Raw genomic sequence first — 26,399 nt, 5'->3', positions numbered from 1 at the left:
GGGCTTGCTAGTTTTATTATTTAAACACTTGTTTTATTTTAGTTTTGTTTGGGCTTGTATTTTGGCCATATTTTATCTTTTAAGTTTTAGAGTGTTGGGCCATGTTGTGGGCTTATATTTTAATACCTATGTGTTATTTTAGTGTGTGATTAGGCTTGGGTCTTATGTGTTTAAGTCAGGCCCAAGAAGAGTGTCTTAGGGTTTTATTTGTTTTTCTCCTTACTATATAAGGATAAGAAACAATTGTAAGAGGAAGCTTTTAATCAAACTTTTCAGAATTTCTTTCATGCCTTTGGCGTGTATTGCTTTGAGTGAGAGTGAGGATTTGCTTTCATCAATTGCACCAGGAATCTTGGCTAACTTATCAACTATTCGTTGTGGCGTTTGTCGGATTCTCATCTAAATCCTTCGATCATTGGTGTTTCAGCTTCTCTAAGTTTGGGGTGCCATAGGAGGTGGGTTTATCAGATCTTTGGATTCCGTATCTACTTGTGCGTGTGGGTTTGAGGCTTGTGCCATAGGGTTCCGCGTCACATTCTTTTACTGGTTATTCACCTTTTGAGATTGTGTATGGTTTTAATCCATCAACTGTATTAGATTTAATGCCTTTACCTTTGAACGAGCTGTCTAATTTAGATGGAAAAGCGAAGGCTGAAATGGTTAAATCAACACACTTGAAAGCGCGTGAGCATATTGAGAAGCGCAACAAAATGTATGAGAAACAGGCCAATCAGGGTCGCAAGAAAGTTGTATTCAGACCAAGTGATTGTGTTTGGATCCATATGCGAAAGGAGAGGTTTCCGAATCAAAGAAAATCAAAACTTGATGCACGAGGGGATGGACCATATCAAGTGCTGAAACGGATCAATGACAATGCATACATAATTGATCTGCCAGGTGAGATTGGTGTAAGTGCTACCTTTAATGTTTCTGATTTCTCTCCTTTTGATTTTGGTACAGATTCGAGGACGAATCCTTTTCAAGAGGGAGGGGATGATGTAAGCACGACCAACAACACTAAAAATGATGAGCTAGCATTGCCTCAAGGATCAATTACAAGGTTGAGATCCAAGAGGTTGAAGGAAGCACTTCAAGGATTCATGAAGGAATATGTTGAAGCTTTGCAAGTTCATTTTGAAGTTGAAGAACTATATGACCATTCCAAGTCAATTAGGCCGAATGTGTCCTCATTGACAATTCAAATTTTGTATTTATAGTGGGTAGCTATTTAGTAGTTGGTAGTCAACCAGTAGTGGGTAGTTATTTGGTAGTGGATAGTTAACCAATAGTGGGAGTTATCCAGTAGTGGATAGTGACATAGATCATGGATCCATGCAGAGTAGTGGGTAGTGGCATAGATCATGGGTCCATGCCTAGTAGTGGTGACGCGGAACCCTATGGCACAAGCCTGAAACCCACACGCACAAGTAGATATGGAATCCAAAGATCTGATAAACCCACCTCCTATGGCACCCCAAACTTAGAGAAGCTGAAACACCAATGATCGAAGGATTTAGATGAGAATCCGACAAACGCCACAACGAATAGTTGATAAGTTAGCCAAGATTCCTGGTGCAATTGATGAAAGCAAATCCTCACTCTCACTCAAAGCAACACACGCCAAAGGCATGAAAGAAATTCTGAAAAGTTTGATTAAAAGCTGCCTCTTACAATTGTTTCTTATCCTTATGTAGTAAGGAGAAAAACAAATAAAACCCTAAGACACTCTTCTTGGGCCTGACTTAAACACATAAGACCCAAGCCTAATCACACACTAAAATAACACATAGGTATTAAAATATAAGCCCACAACATGGCCCAACACTCTAAAACTTAAAAGATAAAATATGGCCAGAATACAAGCCCAAACAAAACTAAAATAAAACAAGTGTTTAAATAATAAAACTAGCAAGCCCATCATAACAAAGTTGAATCTTCACAAAAGCCTTACTTGATCTTCACTTTAGGCTTTCCTTTATGTAGTTTTAGCCCATAGGTTTGATTAGGCTCCCTTAGCCTATGATTGCAAGTGTTGCATCAAATCTGTCCCATATGAATTAAAGCATGCCCCAAATATATATGGATTATATGAATATGATTTTGAACTACTCTTGGATCCATTGGAATGATATAAGTTTGCTCCACACCATTGTTAGAAATTTGTCCTATTGGATCCGTATCATTCCCTCTTTCTTTAGAAAAGATTCGTCCTCGAATCTTGCTGATATTTATGTCAAGAAGGAAAGCTTTAGGCACCCATGTATCTTCAAAGACCTCCTTTTGAATAGGTGGAAATAGTATAAAACTTTCATCATGGATGTTTTCATCAACAACCTGCACATCAAGAACAAATGAACTAGACATAAAAATATTAGTCATAGAAATATCATGTGGATGTGACCCATTCTCCTCTACAACTTCCAAAACAGTCTTATTCACCTCCTCCACCTCATCAATCATGTGCTCCCCATGTCCACCATCATTCACAACCTCTTCTATAAGCTCATTAATGGAATTTTCAAGAACAACTACATTAGATGATTGCATTACAACTTCCTCTTCAATTTGAATCTCTATGGAAGTTGACATTGGAACTTTAGCCTCTTCTTTCTCCTTTTCTTTCTCCATCTTCCCTCCTTGAACTAGTCTTGATTCTTTTCCAGCCTCGTTACCCTCAAACTCACTCTTTTCTCTCATTTTTTCCACAGAACTCAAGCTCTCACTCACCTTTGTAGCCAAGGCCGAAGCCTCCCTCTCCCTCTCCAGCATTTTTATGTGATCGGCATATACCTCTTGAGGTGATAAAGGAGCGAGTATAAGCTTCTGTCCTTCATGAGTGAAGGAGTACTTGTTATTGAGCCCATCATGTTGCACCTTTCTATCATATTACCACGGCCTACCCAACAATATATGGCTTGCCTGCATAGGTACCACATCGCACAAGATCTCATCCTTATACCTACCAATAGAAAATGGTATAACCACCTGGCGTGTAACACTGACCTCACCACAGTCGTTCTACCATTGCAATCTGTATGGCTTAGGGTGTTTAATAGAAGCCAAGCCCAATTTCTCCACCATATACACACTAGCCACATTTGCACAACTACCTCCATCAATAATGACAGTACACACTTTTCCATTAACCAAACACCTAGTGTGAAATATGTTTTCCCGCTGTTTCAGGCTTTCTTCCTTAACCTGCATATTCAGAGCACGCCTAGCAACAAGCATCTCACAATGTGCAGCAAGCAACACATTATTAACAAACACATCCGAATCATCACAGTCATTATTGCAATTATGAGTTCTTTGAGGTATTCTTGTAGAAGTGGACGCTGGTGAGACATTCTGATCTTTACTCATCCTACCTTTAATCAACAAAGAACAAAGAGAACTAGCAAATATTGTGTTAGAAAAGAAAGAACTCAAGTGTTTGCACACTTACCACACTTTTGCTGATTCTTCAATTGCACTTCAGAAACTAAGGTCAACCAACTAACCACAAGGTGCGTTTAATGAAACAAAAAAAAAGAAAAACCTAAAGAAAGAAGGAAGCGCGCAAAAACTAGAAAGAAGACACTGACAATTTGGAAAGTAACACATGAACTTGGTTTTGTGCTACTTGAAAAATATCACCTAGAGTATAGACACAAGCAAACAATACTCCAGCAATGTAAAGGAAGCAAAAGAAAGCTTAAACCAAAAAAGAAACTTAGAAATCAAATAAAAACGAACCTGGACAAAAAATATTGCATTTAATTCACTCCAACGCAAATTAAATATGGATCTACTTAAATCTACCCAAAAAGGAAAGTATCAAAACCCCACAAATAGAATCAGAAAAGAATAATGTAAATTTCTCTCAGATCAGAAACATGGACGAAAATTTTGGTGTTAAAAGAAGGATTTGACATCAAATCAATTTAGATGCAATTGCCTTAAATGTGCACTTTAGGAAATAGGCAGAATTTCTTTTATCTCCTAATCTAGATTCGACCAAATTCAAAATTCAAATTGATTCCCATAAATTACTGCAATTAATTGAGATAGGTAAGGCAATATAGATGAAAAAGGAAGCATATCACAATTTCGGCCAGATCAACGTAAAAAAGGCAAAGGCGATTTTTTTTTTTTTTGGATTTCGAATTTTTTTTTTTTATGATTAATAATCAAGAAGGTGCAGCCATGGATACACAAGCTTTCACCGAAAACAACAAGGAAGAAAATGAAAACTCAAAAAAATAACTCTAGATCCTGAGATAAATAAGAATTTACCTCACTTTGGCTCTGATACCAACTGACGCGGAACCCTATGGCACAAGCCTCTAACCCACACGCACAAGTAGATACGGAATCCAAAGATCTGATAAACCCACCTCCTATGGCACCCCAAACTTAGAGAAGCTGAAACACCAATGATCGAAGGATTTAGATGAGAATCCGACAAACGCCACAACGAATAGTTGATAAGTTAGCCAAGATTCCTGGTGCAATTGATGAAAGCAAATCCTCACTCTCACTCAAAGCAATACACGCCAAAGGCATGAAAGAAATTCTGAAAAGTTTGATTAAAGCTGCCTCTTACAATTGTTTCTTATCCTTATATAGTAAGGAGAAAAACAAATAAAACCCTACGACACTCTTCTTGGGCCTGACTTAAACACATAAGACCCAAGCCTAATCACACACTAAAATAACACATGGGTATTAAAATATAAGCCCACAACATGGCCCAACACTCTAAAACTTAAAGATAAAATATGGCCAAAATACAAGCCCAAACAAATCTAAAATAAAACAAGTGTTTAAATAATAAAACTAGCAAGCCCATCATAACAAAGTTGAATCTTCACAAAAGCCTTACTTGATCTTCACTTTAGGCTTTCCTTTATGTAGTTTTAGCCCATAGGTTTGATTAGGCTCCCTCAGCCTATGATTGCAAGTGTTGCACCAAATCTGTCCCATATGAATTAAAGCACACCCCAAATATATATGGATTATATGAATATGATTTTGAACTACTCTTGGATCCATTGGAATGATATAAGTTTGCTCCACACCATTGTTAGAAATTTGTCCTATTGGATCCGTATCATCTCCAGTCTCTCCGACCTCCTTTCATCTGAGGCTTTCCCTCTGTCTCAGCCTCCCTGGCGAACCTGCTGATTGTCAAGGCATCATCCTGCCTTATATATTTATCCGCTCTCTTCATCAGTTCGGCCAGGGTGGTGGGCAGCTTCCTGCATAGTGACCCAAAGAACTCTGAGGATGTGGTCCCCTTCTGTATGGCCTCTACAGCCCGACTTTCATCCAGCTCCGGGATCTACATGGCTTTCGTATTAAAATGGGCTACGTACTCCCTTAAGGACTCATTTTTTCTCTGCCGGACGGTCTCCCAATAATTGGTCTTCCTTTCAGCTGGAACCCCCGCTATGAACCAACTGATGAAAATGTTGGCAAGGTCTCCAAAGCTTCTAATGCTTTCGGCTTCCAGACTATTAAACCAGGCCCTTACTGGTCCTGTGAGTGTTGTGGAGAATACCTTGCACATCAAGGCATCCGATAGAGTTTGTAGCTCCATGAATATCTTGTAGTTAAGAATATGCTCCCTCGAGTTCCCCACTCTGTCATATGTCGCCATGAGAGGCATCATGAACTTCTTGGCGATGGTCTTCTACTGGATCCATCCCGAAAAAGGTGAGGATGTTGGTAGGAGGGTCTGCCCCCAGCTCAGCTAGGAGCTGCTCCATCTTCTGCAGTTTTTGATCTATGTCTGCATCTTCTTGCCTCAGCCTCTTCTCCAGGCGGTATCCATCCCTCCATTCTTCGTTTTGTGTCCTCCTGGCCGTTGCTATAGAATATCTTTCTACCTCATCATTCTCGAGGAGTTCCCTCATCCTTCTCCCATGAGCCCTGCCTGCTGGCTCTTTCTCCTTATCAACTCCTCCACTCCCTTCTCCTGTCTTCAGGCTACTTTGCTGAGGGATTTGATGATTAAAGGTGGGTTGAGGTTTGACTCAAAGTTGTCGAACCGGTCAAAAATAACATTTCTGGTTATCAACAATCTTACAACTGTAGATAGTGGTGAAAGGATCGAATCCACAGGGAATTGAAAACTCACCTATCTTCCTTATCAAGACCAAGAAAGTAATTTGAAATCAAATAAACTGAAAGAAAAACAAACTGAAAGCAAAAGTAAAAAGGGGGGGTTTTGAGATTGATTCAATCAAACTACTAAAGATAGCAATAAAATAAGCGAATAATAAAAGTAAAGAAAAATCAATAATGAGAAGGCTCTAGTTGAAGAGTTGGATCAACTTCAGTTGTTGGGATTGATCATTGACACTTAGTTTCTCTTGATTGATTCAATAGATTAGTTATGGAGATGGATAATGCTTCTCACCACCATGTCTCTCCTTAATCATAAACCAATTAGGGAACGTCCTCTAATTAATCACTAATCAACAAGTTGCCAATGAACGTCCTTCGGCCTTAGGCATCAAAACAACTGTCAATTGCATTAAGAAATAGAGAGATCTAATCCTAACTACCCAAACGTATGGTGATATCGCTAGATCATGCAACTTCCTTAGTTTTTACACCAAGTGTTCTTGTTTTGAACAATCCAAGCAATTACAGACTAAAAATTATTTAAACTAAGAATATATTACCTTGCAATCAAGAATCAAGTGGGCACATTGATCATAATAACAAAGCAATAATGGAATCAAGCATGAAATTGCATAAATATTAAATAAACCAAAAATAACAATGTATGTTCACAAAACAACTAAAGTTTCAACCAAAACCAAAAAAATAAAAGAAAAGAAGAAGAGATGAAGAACCGAAGATGGAGAGCTTGGAGAAGGAATGCCGGCCGAACTTGAAGAGAAGGAGTGGGGAGAGAGGTTGCCGGTCCTTGAAGTGGTCTTTATATAGATTTTAGGTGCTGCCCAAGTTGAAGTCTTGGCTGCCCATATGCTGCCCATGCCGCCCATATCTTGCATTAATGAGGTGGAGCCACTCTTTTGAATTTTGAATTTTGAATGTGCAAGATTTGAGGTGGCATGTGTGTCTTCTTTGGCTTCTTTGACAAGCTGAATTTGAATTTCAAAATCTGAATGTGCATCTTGAAGATTTGGCTTCTTAAATAAGGAAGAGGATTCTTGAAGATCCTGAATTTCAAACTGCTTTGTTGACTGCATTTTCCTTATTTGCCACTTTCCTTATTCAGCACTTTCCTTAATAAGCTGAATCTTGATTTTGAATTTTGAATTCTCTTAAGGATTTGAAATTTGAATTTCAAATTGCTTTCCTTATTTGGCTCCTTTCAAGTTGCACTTGGCATGCTTGCTCTCCTTTGTTCCATTTAAGGCAGTTTTATGGGCATTTTCACCAAATTGTCTCTTTACACCATTTTCTGCAAAATAAGATCAAAACCACAAAATTAGGCAGAAAAAGTATAAATTCACATCAATAACGTCATGATAAAATGGTCTAAATTATGCTCTATCAAGGTTCTATGGTACGGACCCCTTCAGCTACAGGGAATACGTTCAATGGGGTATTGAGACCCCTCTGTTGCATTATCTGCCCTAGCCAGTGGGCAGTGTTTTGTAGCTGAAGCACCATGGTTTGGAGTTCTTGGCTGGATATGGTGGTTCTGGGTGCGTTCACTACCGAGCTCGGTGAGGGGTTAAGCAACATTGGTGGTTGGTCGGTAGGGGTTGTAAGACTAGAGAAAGAGAACTGCTACCCCTCTTGAGCAGAGCTCAGGTCGTTTGGGGTGTTAATGGTGTGATTTTTGTTATGGTTTGCCATTATGGATCTCAGTGAGTGTTTGCTAGAATGGAACTCCGATGACGAAAAGATCTCATTTGGTTTCCACAGATAGTGCTAATTGATGTTCTGAGATCTAGAAAGTAGGGTTTACAGTAAGAGTGTAAGCTTAGATGGAGAGGAAGACCCTCCTCCCCCTTTATTACTTCTCCTTTTGTCTGCTAGTGACGTCTAACGGCCTCTCTGCTACGGTGCCACCTGTCTCTGTCACTCAGGTCCGTATGTATGGGTGGGTCAGAGCCTCTCTCCACGACAGCCAGCCATTTAATTCTCCCGCGCGCGCATGTGGGCAGGGCTGCAAATTGATTGCGCCTACTACTCTTCCCATGTCACATCACTGGGCTGGATTGCTTCCCAGTGGACCTGGGCTCGCGAACGATCCAGCCTGCCCAGCGTGTTTGGACCGAGGCTTGAGATGTTGGACTGGTCAGTTGAAGAGAGACTTCATGGGCTTTGGGCCAGGATTATTCTCTTGGGCCCAGCCTTGCGCAGGGTAGGTGAGGCCTAGCAGTCATCACAGCGCTAGGGTTCATATTGACTTAAGGTCATCGGAGCCCTAGCAAGCCTACTATACATCCTGTTACACCTGATATTATAATCTCATATATGATCACATGAACAACAAAAATATAATCGTTACATAAATCCAAGACTCGACCTGTGCATGCATCATAACTGAAAACATAAAACCCACACTAGAGCCCTCATCAAATGCTCCTGTATGGTCAACATAACATGCCTCAAGCAAGAATCAAACATATCTTATACTTAAAAACTTTTACGTAAAATCCAAAAATTAATATATGTCCATAGTTATACTATTACAACAGACTATACCAGCAACTCAGCCGACTTCTTGAGCTAACTCTAATCCTGCAAACCTGGGGTTAGATGAAAGGGATAAGCTACAAGAGTCTAGTGAGCAAAACATAAAAAAACAGTTCAATAAAATATATGATCGTATGAATGCGTCACAATACAGATTCCAATAGTGCCCTGCACACGACGAGTGCTCCTCAGGACTTCCTCTTAAACATAATATAACATGATACGGATCCAATAGGGCAAATTTCTAACAATAGTGTGGAGCAAACTTATGTCATTTAAATGGATCTAAAAGGAGTTCAAAATCATATTCATATTATCCATATATATTTGGGGCGTGCTTCAACTCATATGGGACAGATTTGGTGCAACACTTGCAATCATAGGCTTAGTGATGCGGAACCCCAGCCTATTAGAGACTGAAACGACACATACCCTAGTAAAAAGAACTTAATTCAGAAAATAATTTCCCAATCTAAAGCACCCTTAATTAACATGCAATTAAGAACACTTATAATGGATTGATTTTAAGAGCAGCAAGAATAAGAAACATACAAGTTAGTATCAAACCTTATTCGTGATGCAATGTCAATAACCAAGATCTCTCTTAAGCTCTCAAAGAAGAATCGCATAAAGCAATTGTATTGAATAATTGATAATCTGTGTGTACAATAGAAAAAGAGATGCTTTATATAGCCTAAATTAAGACCCATGATCTTTGCCACTTCCCACTACTATACATGGACCCATGATCTTTGCCACTTCCCACAACTATGCATGGACCCATGATCTATGCCACTATCCACTACTAGATAACTACCCACTACTGGTTAACTACTAACTACTAAATGACTACCCACTATAAATACAAAATTTGAATTGTCAATAAGGACATATTTGGCCTAATTGACTTGGAATGGCCAGATTGTTCTTCAACTTCAAAATGAACTTGCAAAGCTTCAACATATTCCTTTATGAATCCTTGAAGTGCTTCCTTCAACCTCTTGGATCTCAGCCTTGTAATTGGTCCTTGAGGCAATGCTAGCTCATCATTTTTGGTGTTGTTAGTCGTGCTTACATCATCCCCTCCCTCTTGAAAAGGATTCGTCCTCGAATCTGTACCAAAATCAAAAGGAGACAAATCAGAAACATTAAAGGTAGCACTTACACCAAACTCACCTGGCAGATCAATTATGTATGCATTGTCATTGATTCGTTTCAGCACTTGATATGGTCCATCCCCTCGTGCATCGAGTTTTGATTTCCTTTGAGTTGGAAACCTTGCCTTTCGCATATGGATCCAAACCCAATCACCTGGTTTGAATACAACTTTCTTGCGACCCTTATTGGCCTGTTTCTCATACATTTTGTTGCACTTCTCAATATGCTCACGCGCTTTCACGTGTATTGATTTAACCATTTCAGCCTTCGCTTTTCCATCTAAATTAGACAACTCGTTCAAAGGTAAAGGCATTAAATCTAGTAGAGTTAATGGATTAAAACCATACACAACCTTAAAAGGTGAATAACCAGTAGAAGAATGGACTGCTCGATTATAAGCAAATTCAACATATGGCAAACATTCCTCCCAAGTTTTTAAGTTCCTAACCCACAATAGCACGAAGCATAGTTCCGAAAGTCCTATTAACAACTTCAGTTTGGCCATCTGTTTGTGGATGACAAGTAGTAGAAAATAAAAGTTTAGTACCCAATTTCCCCTACAAAACACGCTAGAAATGACTAAGGAACTTAGAATCTCTATCAGAAACAATAGTCCTAGGTATACCATGCAAACGGACTACTTTCCTGAAAAACAAATCAGCTATGTTCGTTGCATCATCAGTTTTATGACATGGAATAAAATGTGCCATCTTGCTAAAGCGATCTACAACAACAAACACTGAATCTCTACCTCTTTTTGTCCTAGGTAAACCTATTACAAAATCCATAGATATATCAGTCCAAGGTTCAGTAGGTACAGGTAAAGGAGTATACAACCCATGTGGCAAGGACTTAGATTTAGCCTGTTTACATGCAAAGCATTGAGCATAAATTTTCTCTACATATTTTCGCATGTTAGGCCAATAAAAGTGTTCATTCAACATGTCTAAAGTCTTTTGCACACCAAAATGTCCCATTAATCCTCCTGAATGTGATTCTCTAACAAGCAACTCACGCACTGAACATTAAGGTATGCATATTTGTTTCCCCCTAAAAAGAAACCCATCATGCAAATAAAACTTTTTAAATGCCCCATGTTCACATGCCTTAAATACATCAGAAAAATCAGTATCATTCTCATACATATCTTTCAAACAAATCCTAACAACTTAGAACTAAGCATGGAAGTCAATGCATAACGTCTAGATAATGCATCGGCAATCACATTCTCTTTACCTGGCTTGTATTTAATCACATAAGGAAAGATTTCGAGATATTCAACCCACTTACCATGCTGCTTATTCAACTTCCCTTGTCCCTTCAAGTGTTTGAGAGACTGATGGTCGGTATGAATCACAAACTCATTAGGCAGCAAGTAGTGTTCCCAAACTTCAAGAGCCCTAATCAGTGCATAGAACTCTTTGTCACAGGTGGAATAGTTCAATTGTGCGCCACCTAACTTTTCACTAAAATATGCTATGGGTCGGCCTTCCTGCATAAGAACAGCATCAATACCAATCCCAGAAGCATCAAATTCAATTTCAAAGGTTTTAGAAAAATCAGGTAACCTTAAAACAAAAGCAGTAGTAAGTTTTTCTTTCAATGTGTTAAATGCAAGTTCCTGTTCTTTACCCCACTTAAACCCAACAGCCTTTTTAATTATCTCATTTAGAGGTGCAGCAATAGTGCTGAAATCTCTAACAAACCTCCTATAGAAGCTTGCTAATCCATGGAAGGATCTCACCTCATTAGCATTCTTAGGTGTAGGCCATTCTTGGATAGCCTTAACCTTTTCAGTATCTACCTCAACTGCACGTGAACTAATAATAAATCCTAGGAATATGACACTATCACTACAAAATGTGCATTTCTTAAGATTAGCATACAGTTCATGTTCACGCAACTTCTGTAAAACAAGTTCAACATGCCTAATGTGGTCATCCATGTTTCGGCTATAAATCAATATATCATCAAAATACACAACCACAAACTTACCTAGGTAATCACACAAAACATGGTTCATCAATCTCATAAATGTGCTAGGTGCATTAGTTAAGCCAAAAGGCATGACTAACCATTCATATAAACCATATTTTGTCTTAAAGGCAGTTTTCCACTCATCACCTAACTTCATCCTAATTTGATGATAACCGCTTTTCAAATCAATTTTTGTAAAGAAAACAGCACCACATAATTCTTCAAGCATATCATCTAATCTAGGAATAGGATGGCGATACTTTACAGTGATTTTGTTGATCGCACGACAATCAACACACATGCGCATTGTTCCATCTTTCTTTGGAACCAACAAAACAGGTACTGCGCATGGACTAAGGCTCTCCCTAATATGTCCCTTAGCTAGCAACTCATCAACTTGCTTTTGCAATTCCTTCGTCTCCTCAGGATTGCTACGGTAAGCTGGACGGTTTGGAATCTGAGCTCCAGGAACAAAATCGATTTGATGTTCTATTCCCCTAATGGGTGGCAACCCAAATGGCACCTCCTCAGGAAATACATCCGCAAACTCCTGCAATAACTTAGAAAAAGAACTAGGCAATTCAACAGTAGGGTTAGTCTCAATCATAAAATTGGAACTAAAACGCAATATAATCAAAGCACTTTTCCCTAAGTATGCTTTCTTCAGGTCTCTAATGAAATACCACCTTTAGAAGATTGTTCTGATGTAGAGATAGAAGAGTATCCTGTTCAGGGAGAGTCTTTAGTAATATTGCGTACGTTAAATGTTTCTATTAAAGAAGAAGGACTTGAACAGCGTGAAAACATCTTTCACACTCGTTGTTTGGTAGGTGGTAAAGTCTGTAGAATGATAATAGATTCGGGTAGTCAAGTTAATTGTGCTAGTACTATTTTAGTTGATAAATTAGGACTAGAAACTATTAAACACCCTAATCCTTATAGACTTCAGCGGTTGAATGATAGTGGCGAAGCAAAGGTAACCAAGCAATGTAAAGTTTCATTTTCTATTGGCAAGTATGTAGATGAGGTTACTTGTGATATTGTACCCATGCAGGTTGGACATATTTTGTTGGGTAGACCATGGCAATTTGATAGGCGTGTCATTCATGATGGGTATAGTAATAGGTTTTCTTTTATGTTCCTTGGTGTAAAAAATATACTTGTACCATTATCTCCTAAAGATGTATATGCAGATCAAGTGAAATTACAACAATCTGCTAAATTGGGTAAGGGAGGTGAGACAAGTAAAAAGAATGAGAGAAAAGAGGCCAGTAGTGAAAAGAAGGTTTTCAATGGCCCAAAGGACAGTGACTGCACAGGAAAGGATAAAAATGAGAGATGTGCAGGAGAGAAAACGTTAGTGAGTGTGGAGGTAAAAAGAGAGCTGAGTGAGAAGAGTGAAGAATTCAGCAAGTCTTCCTTTTATTGTAAAGAGAGAGAGTTGAAGAAAGCATACTTAGGGAAGAGAGCTTTGATTATATTGCGTTTTAGTTCCAATTTTATGATTGAGACTAACCCTACTGTTGAATTGCCTAGTTTTTTTTCTAAGTTATTGCAGGACTTTGCGGATGTATTTCCTGAGGAGGTGCCATCTTGCCACCCATTAGGGGAATAGAACATCAAATCGATTTTGTTCCTGGAGCTCAGATTCCAAACCGTCCAGCTTACCGTAGCAATCCTGAGGAGACGAAGGAATTGCAAAAGCAAGTTGATGCGTTGCTAGCTAAGGGACATATCAGGGAGAACACCTGTTTTGTTGGTTCCAAAGAAAGACGGAACAATGCGCATGTGTGTTGATTGTCGTGCGATCAACAAAATCACTGTAAAGTATCGCCATCCTATTCCTAGATTAGATGATATGCTTGAAGAATTATGTGGTGCTGTTTTCTTTACAAAAATTGATTTGAAAAGCGGTTATCATCAAATTAGGATGAAGTTAGGTGATGAGTGGAAAACTGCCTTTAAGACAAAATATGGTTTATATGAATGGTTAGTCATGCCTTTTGGCTTAACTAATGCACCTAGCACATTTATGAGATTGATGAACCATGTTTTGCGTGATTACCTAGTTAAGTTTGTGGTTGTGTATTTTGATGATATATTGATTTATAGCCGAAACCTGGATGATCATATTAGGCAAGTTGAACTTGTTCTACAGAAGTTGCGTCAACATGAATTGTATGCTAATCTTAAGAAATGCACATTTTGTACTAATAGTGTCATATTTCTAGGATTTATTATTAGTTCACTTGGTGTGGAGGTAGATACGGAAAAGGTTAAGGCTATCCAAGAATGGCCTACACCTAAGAATGCTAATGAGGTGAGATCCTTTCATGGATTAGCAAGCTTCTATAGGAGGTTTGTTAGAGAATTTAGTACTATTGCTGAACCTCTAAATGAGATCATTAAAAAGGCTGTAGGATTTAAATGGGGTAAAGAACAGGAACTTGCATTTAACACATTAAAAGAAAAACTTACTAAAACCTTTGAAATCGAATGTGATGCTTGTGGGATTGGTATTGGTGCTGTTCTTATGCAGGAAGGCCGACCCATAGCATATTTTAGTGAGAAACTAGGTGGCGCACATTTGAACTATTCCACCTATGACAAAGAGTTCTACGCACTGATTAGGGCTCTTGAAGTTTGGGAACTCTACTTGCTGCCTAATGAGTTCGTGATTCATACCGACCATCAGTCTCTCAAACACTTGAAGGGACAAGGTAAGTTGAACAAGCGGCATGGTAAGTGGGTTGAATATCTCGAAATCTTTCCTTATGTGATTAAATACAAGCAAGGTAAAGAGAATGATGTTGTCGATGCATTATCTAGACGTTATGCATTGACTTCCATACTTAGTTCTAAGTTGTTAGGATTTGAGCATTTGAAAGATATGTATGAGAATGATACTGATTTTTCTGATGTATTTAAGGCATGTGAACATGGGGCATTTAAAAAGTTTTATTTGCATGATTGGTTTCTTCTTAGGGGGAAACAAATATGCATACCTAATTGTTCAGTGCGTGAGTTGCTTGTTAGAGAATCACATTCAGGAAGATTAATGGGACATTTTGGTTTGCAAAAGACTTTAGACATGTTGAATGAACACTTTTATTGGCCTAATATGAGAAAATATGTAGAGAAAATTTATGCTCAATGCTTTGCATGTAAACAGGCTAAATCTAAGTCCTTGCCACATGGGTTGTATACTCCTTTGCCTGTACCTACTGAAACTTGGACTGATATATCTATGGATTTTGTGATAGTTTTACCTAGGACAAAAAGAGGTATAGATTTTGTGTTTGTTGTTGTAGATCGCTTTAGTAAGATGGCACATTTTATTCCATCTCATAAAACTGATGATGCAACGAACATAGCTGATTTCTTTTTCAAGGAAGTAGTCCGTTTGCATTGTATACCTAGGACTATTATTTCTAATAGAGATTCTAAGTTCCTTAGTCATTTCTGGCGTGTTTTGTGGGGGAAATTGGGTACTAAACTTTTATTTTCTACTACTTGTCATCCACAAACAGATGGCTAAACTGAAGTTGTTAATAGGACTTTAGGAACTATGCTTCGTGCTATTGTAGGTAGGAAATTAAAAACTTGGGAAGAATGTTTGCCATATGTTGAATTTGCTTATAATCACGATGTCCATTCTTCTACTGGTTATTCACCTTTTGAGATTGTGTATGGTTTTAATCCATCAACTGTATTAGATTTAATGCCTTTACCTTTGAACGAGCTGTCTAATTTAGATGGAAAAGCGAAGGCTGAAATGGTTAAATCAATACACTTGAAAGCGCGTGAGCATATTGAGAAGCGCAACAAAATGTATGAGAAACAGGCCAATAAGGGTCGCAAGAAAGTTGTATTCAGACCAGGTGATTGGGTTTGGATCCATATGCGAAAGGAGAGGTTTCTGAATCAAAGGAAATCAAAACATGATGCACGAGGGGATGGACCATATCAAGTGCTGAAACGGATCAATGATAACGCATACATAATTGATCTGCCAGGTGAGTTTGGTGTAAGTGCTATCTTTAATGTTTCTGCTTTGTCTCCTTTTGATTTTGGTACAGATTCGAGGACGAATCCTTTTCAAGAGGATGGGGATGATGTAAGCACGACCAACAATACCAAAAATGATGAGCTAGCATTGGCTCAAGGACCAATTACAAGGCTGAGATCCAAGAGGTTGAAGGAAGCACTTCAAGGATTCATGAAGGAATATGTTGAAGCTTTACAAGTTGATTTTGAAGTTGAAGAACAATCTGGCCATTCCAAGTCAATTAGGCCAAATGTGTCCTTATTGACTGACGCGGAACCCTATGCCACAAGCCTCAAACCCACACGCACAAGTAGATACGGAATCCAAAGATCTGATAAACCCACCTCCTATGGCACCCCAAACTTAGAGAAGCTGAAACACTAATGATCGAAGGATTTAGATGAGAATCTGACAAACGCCACAACGAATAGTTGATAAGTTAGCCAAGATTCCTGGTGCAATTGATGAAAGCAAATCCTCACTCTCACTCAAAGCAATACACGCCAAAGGCATGAAAGAAATTCTGAAAAGTTTGATTAAAAGCTCCCTCTTACAATTGTTTCTTATCCTTATATAGTAAGGAGAAAAAGAAATAAAACCCTAAAACACTCTTCTTGGGCCTGACTTAAACACATAAGACCCAAGCCCAATCACACACTAAAATAACATATAAGTATTAAAATATAAGCCCACAACATGGCCCAACACTCTAAAACTTAAAAGATAGAATATGGCCAGAATACAAGCCCAAACAAAACTAAAATAAAACAAGTGTTTAAATAATAAAACTAGCAAGCCCATCATAACAAAGTTGAATCTTCACAAAAGCCTTACTTGATCTTCACTTTAGGCTTTCCTTTATGTAGTTTTAGCCCATAGGTTTGATTAGGCTCCCTCAGCCTATGATTGCAAATGTTGCACCAAATCTGTCCCATATGAGTTAAAGCACGCCCTAAATATATATAGATTATATGAATATGATTTTGAACTACTCTTGGATCCATTGGAATGATATAAGTTTGCTCCACACCATTGTTAGAAATTTGTCCTATTGGATCCGTATCATTGACAATACAAATTTTGTATTTATAGTGGGTAGTTATTTGGTAGTGGGTAGTTATCTAGTAGTGGATAGTGGCATAGATCATGGGTCCATGCATAGTTGTGGGAAGTGGCAAAGATCATGGGTCCATGTATAGTAGTAGGAAGTGGCATAGATCATGGGTCCATGTATAGTAGTGGAAAGTGGCAAAGATCATGGGTCTTAATTTAGGCTATATAAAGCATCTCTTTTTCTATATTGTACACACAGATTATCAATTATTCAATACAATTGCTTTATGCGATTCTTCTTTGAGAGCTTAAGAGAGATCTTGGTTCTTGACATTGCATCACGAATAAGGTTTGATACTAACTTTGTATGTTTGTTATTCTTGCTACTCTTAAAATCAATCCATTATAAGTGTTCTTAATTGCATGTTAATTAAGGGTGCTTTAGATTTGGGAATTATTTTCTGAATTAAGTTCTTTTTACTAGGGTATGTGTCGTTTCAGTCTCTAATAGGCTGGGGTTCCGCATCAATCTGACAAACGCCACAACGAATAGTTGATAAGTAATACACGCCAAGATTCCTGGTGCAATTGATGAAAGCAAATCCTCACTCTCACTCAAAGCAATACACACCAAAGGCATGAGAAGAATTCTGAAGTTTTGATTAAAAGCTGGCTCTTACATTTGTTTCTTATCCTTATATAGTAAAGAGAAAAACAAATAAAACCCTAAACACTCTTCTTGGGTCTGACTTAAACACCTAAGGCCCAAGCCCAATCACACACTAAAATAATGCATAAGCCCATCATATCAATGCTGAATAAATTAGACAGCGCTATCTCCAATACACACCTTAAGCAAGGTGAGTAGCTTAGGTGTGTCTTCAAGCTTCACGAGACATTAGCCAAAGGCAAGCTCAGTCAATTCTTGTGTTACTTGTTCTTGAATGTGTAAGTTCATAGCTACTTCAAGCTTCTTAGCTTTGCTCCTTGTCACTGGTCCAATAGGGAGCACCAATGGATCCTTGCTTCCTTGATTCTCATGTGATTGGATTTGCTGGTTCGTATCATTCCCTCCTTCCTCGAAAAGATTTGTCCTCAAATCTGGAACATAGTCAAAAGGAGACAAGTCAGACACATTAAAGGTAGCACTAACCCCATACTAACCTGGCAATTCTATTTCATAAGCATTGTCATTGATTCATTGATTCGCTCTAAGACTTAAAATGGACCATCACCACGAGCATCCAGCTTATTCTTCCTCTGATTTGGAAATCGTTCCTTTCGGAAGTGCACCCAAACCCAATCACCAGGAACAAACACCACTTTCTTCCGTCTCCTATTTGCCCTGTCAGCATACACCTTGTTCCTCTTTTCTATGTTAGACCTAGCCTTCGCTTGTAAGGACTTCACCAATTCTGCCTTTTTAGCACCATCTAAACTAGCAAGCTCATGTAAAGGTAAAGGAACAAGATCAAGTACAGTCAGTGGGTTAAAACCGTAAACAAGCTCAAATGGAGAAAACCCCGTAGAAGAATGTATGCTAAGGTTATATGCAAACTCAATGAAAGGCAAGCAATCTTCCCAAGTGTTCAAATTCTTACCCACTATAGCTCTGAGTAAGGTACCAAGAGTTCTATTCACCACCTCTGTTTGGCCATCTGTCTGTGGATGACAAGTAGTAGAATATAAGAGTTTAGTACCCAACTTACCCCACCATAATACTTTCCAAAAATGCGAAAGGTACTTTGTATCTCTATCTGACACAATTGTCCTTGGCACTCCATGAAGTCGAACCACTTCCCGGAAGAACAAGTCAGCGACATTGATGGCGTCATCAGTTTTATGGCAAGGAATGAAGTGAGCCATCTTGCTAAACCTGTCGACAACAACAAATATGCTATCTCTACCACGGTGAACTAGGAACAGGTAGAGGCATATAAAGACCATGAGGCATAGACTTAGACTTTGCCTGTCTACATGCAATACAAGAAGCACACACTTTCTCAACGTCTTTGCGCATAGAAGGCCAATAAAAATGCTCAAATAAGGTGTCATAATTCTTATGTACTCCAACATGCCCCATCAAACGACCGCAATGAGATTCAAGCACAAGCAAATCACGCATAGAGCATCTAGGTACACACAATTTCTTACCCTTAAACAAGTAACCATCACGCCTATAAAAAGAGTTAAAAGCGCCATGCTCACAAGCCACCAACACATTGCCGAAATCAACATCATTAATGTACAAGTCTTTAACATGCGCAAAACCAAGCAATTTAGAACTCACAGCATTAATTAAAGCATACCTCCTAGACAAAGCATCTGCAACCACATTGTCTTTCCCATGCTTATACTTAATCACATATGGAAATTGTTCAATAAACTCAACCCACTTACCATGCCTCTTATTGAACTTGGCTTGTCCATTCAAGTGTTTTAAGGACTCATGATCCGTATGTATCACAAACTCTTTGGGCAGGAGATAGTGTTGCCACACGTCCAGTGCTCTCACGAAGGCATACAACTCCTTTTCATAGGTTGAATAATTGAGATGTGCTCCGTTCAACTTCTCGCTGAAATAGGCTATTGGTTTCTTCTCTTGCATCAACACAGCCCCAATACCTACACCAGAAGCATCACACTCAATTTCAAAAGTTTTATCAAAGTTAGGTAAAGATAATATAGGAGCGGATATTAACTTCCCTTTTAAGCAGTCAAAAGCTTTCTGTTGCTCCTCTCCCCATTTGAACCCAACTTCCTTCTTAATAATTCCTGTGAGTGGTGCTGCAATCGTAGAGAAATCGTGCACAAACCTCCTGTAAAAGCTTGCAAGGCCATGAAAGCTCCTCACATCTGAAATAGATTTAAGAATGGGCCACACCTTTATAGCTTTCACCTTCTCTTCATCTACCTCAATTCCCTGTGCACTCACAACAAAACCAAGGAAAACAAGTCTATCTATACAAAATGTGCACTTCTTAAGTTTAGCATACAAGCTCTCTTGCCTCAAAACCTATAGAACCAACCTAACATGCTCAATATGTTCGTCGAGAGACCTGCTATAGATCAAGATATCATCAAAGTAAACAACTACAAATTTTCCTAAGTATGCACGCAACACATGATTCATTAGCCTCATAAACGTACTAGGTGCATTTAACAAACCAAAAGGCATAACTAACCATTCATACATACCATACTTTGTCTTAAATGCAGTTTTCCATTCATCACCAGGTTTAAGATCAATTTTTGTAAAGTACCTGGCACCGTGAAGCTCATCCAACATGTCATCTAGCCGAGGTATAGGATGCCTATACTTCACTATGATCTTGTTAACTGCTCTACAATCAACACACATTCGCCATGTGCCATCCTTCTTTGGAACAAGCAGCACAGGAACAGCACATGGACTTAAACTTTCTCTCACCAATCCCTTCTCCATAAGCTCGTCAATTTGCCTTTGCATTTCCTTTGTTTCCATTGGATTGCTTAGGTAAGCTGGTCTATTTGGAATGCTAGAACTAGGTATGAAATCTATATGATACTCAATCCCCCTTAACGGTGGGAATCCACTAGGTAGCTCATCCGGAAAGACATCAGTGAATTCCTGCATCATAGACTTAAAACTAGAACGCAAAGAAGAAAGGTTAATATCAGTGTCAGCAAATAAAATTTCCTTGTATCTTATAAGCAACATGGGCTGCCCTAAAGATATAGCACTCTTAGCCTCTCTCGCTCTCACATAAAATATCTGTTTTGCCTTTCCCTCTTACATCTTTTCTCTCACCAATGGGCCATTTATTGGTCTTGATTCTTTTCCAGCCTCTTTACCCTCAGACTCACACTTTTCTTTCATTTTTACCGCATAACTCAAGCTCTCACTCCCCTTTGTAGCCAAGGCCGAAGCCTCCCTCTCTCTCTCCAGCATCTTTATTTGATCAGCATATACCTCGAGGTGATAAAGGAGCGAGTATAACCTTCTGTCCTTCATAAGTAAAGGAGTACTTGTTATTGAACCCATCATGTTACACTTTTCTATCATATTGCCACGGTCTACCCAACAACATATGGCTTGCCTGCATAGGTACCACATCACACAAGATCTCATCCTTGTACCTACCAATAGAAAATGGTATAAGCACTTGGCGTGTAACCCTAACCTCACCACATTAAACCATTGCAATCTGTATGGCTTAGGGTGTTTAATAGAAGCCAAACCCAATTTCTCCACCATATACACACTAGCCACATTTGTTCAACTACCCCCATCAATAATGAGAGTACACACTTTTCCATTAACCAAACACCTAGTGTGAAATATGTTTTCCCGTTGTTCTAGGCTTTTTTCCTTAACCTGGATATTCAAAGCACGCCTAGCAACAAGCATCTCACCACGTTCAGCAAGCAACACATTATCAACAAACACATCCGAATCATCACAGTCATTATGAGCATCAATCAATTCAGTCATATTAGTATATATCTCATCATCACTATGATCAGAATCAGACACTACACCCCCCATCAGCAGTTGCTATCATAACTCTTTTATTAGGACATTGAGATGCAATATGTCCTTTTCCCAAACATTTAAAACATTTTATCTCTCTATTAGGGTTAGAAGAGTTAGAAGTACCGAACTGTTCCTTGTTATTCCCTTGAGAAGGTCCTTTGTTATTGGGGACCAAATCTTTGCCCCCTTGGATTGGGCTTTTGTAATCTTTCTTTTCTCCACTTCTATAGCCTGGAAATCCACCACCACTATTTGAGGACTTGTATGTGAGTTTAAGATTATTTCTGCCCTTGTGTCGCCTTTCTATTTTCATTGCTTTATCTACCATATGCTCCATGGTATTGTATTGGTATATGTCAAGTTCTTCAGCAATGTAGTGGTTAAGACCACCTAGAAATCTGGACATCAACATTTGCTCATCCTCCTCAATATGAGCCCTAGCCATCATCATCTCCATCTCCTTGTGGTATTCTTACACAGTCTTTCCTCCTTGCACCAGTCTTGCCAACCTGTTGTACAAATCTCTATAATAGTGCGAAGGAATAAATCTTTGGCGCATCAACTCTTTCAAGTAGTCCCATGGTGGAACTGCCCTTAAGCCCTGATTCCTCCGAGTGGATTTAAATTGATCCCACCAAAAAGAGGCATAACCCGTGAACTCAACGGCGGCGATATGAGACTTCTTCTCCTCGGTATAGTTATGACACTCAAATATTTGCTCAGTTTTTCTCTCCCATTCAATGTATTCTTCAGCATTGTTATTCCCTTTAAATTCAGGAACTTTCAGCTTTATGGAGCTCAAGTCACCATCAATTGTGTTGGTTTGTTATGTCTCGGTGTCATCATCATTTCTGCCAAGTCTAGCATCTCCACCTCTATTCCACCCTACGCCAGCTCAAGTCACCATCAATTCTTTTTCTTTTTTTTTTCTTCTTTTTGGTATTTTTTTTTATATGGATTAAAGTAAAACACTGGAAATACTATTCTAAGAGTGTTAGAATAGGAGCATACGAATTAGGGCAGAAAGCCCAAACCAAACCACTGAAGATAGTAATTCTGCCTAAACAAGGATTTAGGGCAAAATACGATTTGAAGAGCAACTAAACAATGTATTCGACTCTGATAGGTATTCCAAACGGAAAGATCATGAAAAATTGAAGAAAAGACACAAAGGATAGTTAAGAAATTATTACTAAGCCTAGCTCTGATACCAATTGACGTGGAACCCCAGACTATTAGAGACTGAAACGACACATACCCTAGTAAAAAGAACTTAGTTCAGAAAACAACTCCCCAATCTAAAGCACCCTTAATTAACATGCAATTAAGAACACTTATAACTGATTGATTTTAAAAGCAGCAAGAATAAGAAACATACAAGTTAGTATCAAACCTTATTCGTGATGCAATGTCAAGAACCAAGATCTCTCTTAAGCTCTCAAAAAAGAATCGCATAAAGCAATTGTATTGAATAATTTGATAATCTGTCTACAATATGGAAAAAGAGATGCTTTATATAACATAAATAAAGACTCATGACCTTTGCCACTTCCCACTACTATGCATGGACCCATGATCTATGCCACTACTCTGCATGGATCCATGATCTATGCCACTATCCACTACTGGATAACTACCCACTACTGTTTAACTACCCACTACTGGTTAACATCTAACTACTAAATAACTTCCCAATATAAATACAAAATTTGAATTATCAATAAGGACACATTTGGCCTAATTGACTTTGAATGGCCAGATTGTTCTTCAACTTCAAAATGAACTTGCAAAGATTCAACATATTCCTACATGAATCCTTGAAGCGCTTCCTTCAATCTCTTGGATCTAAACCTTGTAATTGGTCCTTGAGGCAATGCTAGCTCATCATTTTTGGTGTTGTTGGTCGTGCTTACATCATCCCCTCCCTCTTGAAAAGGATTCGTCCTCGAATCTGTACCAAAATCAAAAGGAGACAAATCAGAAACATTAAAGGTAGCACTTACACCAAACTCACCTGGCAGATCAATTATGTATGCATTGTCATTGATCCGTTTCAGCACTTGATATGGTCCATCCCCTCGTGCATCGAGTTTTGATTTCCTTTGAGTTGGAAACCTTTCCTTTCGCATATGGATCCAAACCCAATCACCTGGTTTGAATACAACTTTCTTGCGACCCTTATTGGCCTGTTTCTCATATATGCTGTTACGCTTCTCAATATGCTCACGCGCTTTCACGTGTATTGATTTAACCATTTCAGCCTTCGCTTTTCCATCTAAATTAGACAACTCGTTCAAAGGTAAAGGCATTAAATCTAGTACAGTTAATGGATTAAAACCATACACAACCTCAAAAGGTGAATAACCAGTAGAAGAATGGACTGCTCGATTATAAGCAAATTCAACATATGGCAAACATTCTTCCCAAGTTTTCAAGTTCCTACCCACAATAGCACGAAGCATAGTTCCTAAAGTCCTATTAACAACTTCAGTTTGGCCATCTGTTTGTGGATGACAAGTAGTAGAAAATAAAAGTTTAGTACCCAATTTCCCCCACAAAACACGCCAGAAATGACTAAGGAACTTAGAATCTCTATCAGAAACAATAGTCCTAGGTATACCATGCAAACGGACTACTTCCCTGAAAAACAAATCAGCTATGTTCGTTGCATCATCAGTTTTATGACATGGAATAAAATGTGCCATCTTGCTAAAGCGATCTACAACAACAAACACTGAATCTCTACCTCTTTTTGTCCTAGGTAAACCTATCACAAAATCCATAGATATATCAGTCCAAGGTTCAGTAGGTACAGGCAAAGGAGTATACAACCCATGTGGCAAGCACTTAGATTTAGCCTGTTTACATGCAAAGCATTGAGCACAAATTTTCTCTACATATTTTCGCATGTTAGGCCAATAAAAGTGTTCATTCAACATGTCTAAAGTTTTTTGCACACCAAAATATCCCATTAATCCTCCGGAATGTGATTCTCTAACAAGCAACTCACGCACTGAACAATTAGGTATGCATATTTGTTTCCCCCTAAAAAGAAACCCATCGTGCAAATAAAACTTTTTAAATGCCCCATGTTCACATGCCTTAAATACATCAGAAAAATTAGTATCATTCTCATACATATCTTTCAAATGCTCAAATCCTAAAAACTTAGAACTAAGCATGGAAGTCAATGCATAACGTCTAGATAATGCATCGGCAACCACATTCTCTTTACCTTGCTTGTATTTAATCACATAAGGAAAGATTTCGAGATATTCAACCCACTTACCATGCCGCTTGTTCAACTTACCTTGTCCCTTCAAGTGTTTGAGAGACTGATGGTCGGTATGAATCCCGAACTCATTAGGCAGCAAGTAGTGTTCCCAAACTTCAAGAGCCCGTAGAACTCTTTGTCATTGGTGGAATAGTTCAAATGTGCACCACCTAGCTTCTCACTGAAATATGCTATGGGTCGGCCTTTCTGCATAAGAACAGCACCAATACCAATCCCACAAGCATCACATTCGATTTCAAAGGTTTTAGAAAAATCAGATAACCTTAAAACAGGAGCAGTAGTAAGTTTTTCTTTTAATGTATTAAATGCAAGTTCTTGTTCTTTATCCTATTTAAATCCTACAGCCTTTTTAATGATCTCATTTAGAGGTGCAGCAATAGTGCTAAAATCTCTAACAAACCTCCTATAGAAGTTTGCTAATCCATGAAAGGATCTCACCTCATTAGCATTCTTAGGTGTAGGCTATTCTTGGATAGCCTTAACCTTTTCAGTATCTACCTCAACTCCACGTGAACTAATAATAAATCCTAGGAATATGACACTATCAGTACAAAATGTGCATTTCTTAAGATTAGCATACAGTTCATGTTCACGCAATTTCTGTAAAACAAGTTCAACATGCCTAATGTGGTCATCCATGTTTCGGCTATAAATCAATATATCATCAAAATACACAACCACAAACATACCTAGTTAATCACGCAAAACATAGTTCATCAATCTCATAAATGTGCTAGGTGCATTAGTTAAGCCAAAAGGCATCACTAACCGTTCATATAAACCATATTTTGTCTTAAAGGCAGTTTTCCACTCATCACCTAACTTCATCCTAATTTGATGATAACCGCTTTTCAAATCAATTTTTGTAAAGAAAACAGCACCACGTAATTCTTCAAGCATATCATCTAATCTAGGAATAGGATGGCGATACTTTACAGTGATTTTGTTGATCGCACGACAATCAATCTACATGCGCATTGTTCCGTCTTTCTTTGGAACCAACAAAACAGGTACTGCGCATGGACTAAGGCTCTCCCTGATATGTCCCTTAGCTAGCAACTCATCAACTTGCTTTTGCAATTCCTTCGTCTCCTTAGGATTGCTACGGTAAGCTGGACGGTTTGGAATCTGAGCTCCAGGAAAAAAATCGATTTGATGTTCTATTCCCCTAATGGGTGGCAACCCAGATAGCACCTCCTCAGGCAATACATCCGCAAAGTCCTGCAATAACTTAGAAAAAGAACTAGGCAATTCAACAGTAGGGTTAGTCTCAATCATAAAATTGGACCTAAACGCAATATAATCAAAGCTCTCTTCCCTAAGTATGCTTTCTTCAACTCTCTCTCTTTACAATAAAAGGAAGACTTGCTGAATTCCTAACTCTTCTCACTCAGCTCTCCTTTTACCTCCACACTTACTAACGTTTTCTCTCCTGCACATCTCTCATTTTTATCCTTTCCTGTGCAGTCACTCTCCTTTGGGCCATTCGAAACTTTCTTTTTACTACTGGCCTCTTTTCCCTCATTCTTTTTACTTATCTCACCTCCGTTACCCAATATAGCAGATTGTTGTAATTTCACTTGATCTGCATATACATCTTTAGGAGATAATGGTACAAGTACATGTTTTACACCGAGGAACATAAAAGAAAACCTATTACTATACCCATCATGAAGGACACG

Source organism: Manihot esculenta, chromosome 18 (assembly GCF_001659605.2).
Source record: "Manihot esculenta cultivar AM560-2 chromosome 18, M.esculenta_v8, whole genome shotgun sequence".
NCBI classification, from domain to species: Eukaryota; Viridiplantae; Streptophyta; class Magnoliopsida; order Malpighiales; family Euphorbiaceae; genus Manihot; species Manihot esculenta.
The sequence above is the reverse complement of the archived record's forward strand: the minus strand, read 5'-3'. Positions refer to the sequence as shown.